This window comes from Gekko japonicus, unplaced genomic scaffold (assembly GCF_001447785.1).
Source record: "Gekko japonicus isolate JY-2015 unplaced genomic scaffold, Gekko_japonicus_V1.1 scaffold1477, whole genome shotgun sequence".
Classification (NCBI taxonomy): Eukaryota; Metazoa; Chordata; class Lepidosauria; order Squamata; family Gekkonidae; genus Gekko; species Gekko japonicus.
Window position 1 is genome coordinate 265,666 of NW_015161995.1, and position 361 is coordinate 266,026.

Genomic DNA, 361 nt, shown 5'->3' on the forward strand with positions numbered 1-361 from the left:
TTTTGTGGCTATATTTTCTGCTCAGAAGTTGGTCTGTGGTTCAGTCTGTAACCCACCTTTTCTCTCACAAAGCCTGCCGCATTTCAGAGCAGTTTTTCAAAACCAACTGTCACTTTCAACTGTCACCAATTGTCTCCTAACTGCCCATTTTTAATTTACTTACACACGCATACAGCCATGCCGTTCTTTGCTGTTAGATCTGTCTTCTATTACTAAAATCTCAATAGGAGGGTTTGGAGGGTTATTTTGGTCTGTTAAACCTGAGTATGCCAAATCCCCTAGAGAGGGTGTTTCCGCAGTACCCTTTGGTATGCAGCGTCCCTCAGGGGCGATCTTCTCCCTAATGCTGTTTAACATCTAT